Source organism: Anarrhichthys ocellatus, unplaced genomic scaffold (genome assembly GCF_004355925.1).
Source record: "Anarrhichthys ocellatus isolate YVR2014 unplaced genomic scaffold, GSC_Weel_1.0 scaffold12, whole genome shotgun sequence".
Taxonomy (NCBI): Eukaryota; Metazoa; Chordata; class Actinopteri; order Perciformes; family Anarhichadidae; genus Anarrhichthys; species Anarrhichthys ocellatus.
In genome coordinates this window covers 7417438-7418117 of record NW_022280042.1, presented here as the reverse complement: position 1 = coordinate 7418117, position 680 = coordinate 7417438, and the positions used below count along the sequence as shown (strand labels likewise).

General features: G+C 59.3%; 1 protein-coding gene across 6 annotated transcripts in view; it reads left to right on the top strand.

The window, feature by feature from the left end:
• Positions 1 to 680, top strand: part of LOC116385963 (potassium voltage-gated channel subfamily H member 7-like) — a 72124-nt gene that overhangs the window by 52855 nt on the left and 18589 nt on the right. The gene's annotated exons all lie outside the window — the stretch shown is intronic.

Sequence of the window (680 nt, the reverse complement as noted above, 5' to 3'; positions counted from 1 at the left end):
CAATGTCGCATGGGGGTCGGGATCAGTGCCCATGGAATGGCAGACCGGGGTGGTGGTTCCCATCTTCAAAAAGGGGGACCGGAGAGTGTGCTCGAATTACCGGGGTATCACACTACTCAGCCTGCCGGGGAAGGCTTATGCCAGGGTGCTGGAAAGGAGGCTCTGACCGTTTGTCGAACCTCAGATTCAAGAGGAGCAGTGCGGATTCCGTCCCGGCCGTGGAACAGTGGACCAGCTCTTTACACTCGCAAGACTACTGGAGGGGTTCTGGGAGTTTGCCCAACCAGTCTACATGTGCTTTGTGGACTTGGAGAAGGCTTTCGACCGGGTCCCTCGGGGGGTCTTGTGGGGGGTGCTGCGGGAGTATGGGGTGCCGGACCCGCTACAACGGGCGATCCGGTCTCTGTACGACTGCAGTAGGAGCTGTGTCCGCATTCTCGGCAATAAGTCAGACACGTTCCCGGTGGGTGTTGGCCTCCGCCAGGGCTGCCCTTTGTCACCGGTCCTGTTCGTGATTTTCATGGACAGGATATCTAGGCGCAGCCTGGGGGCGGAGAACGTCAGTCTCGGGGGTCTCGGGATCGCTTCTCTGCTATTTGCAGATGATGTGGTCCTGTTAGCCTCCTCGGATCATGACCTCCAGCATTCACTGGGGCGGTTTGCAGCCGAGTGTGAAGCGG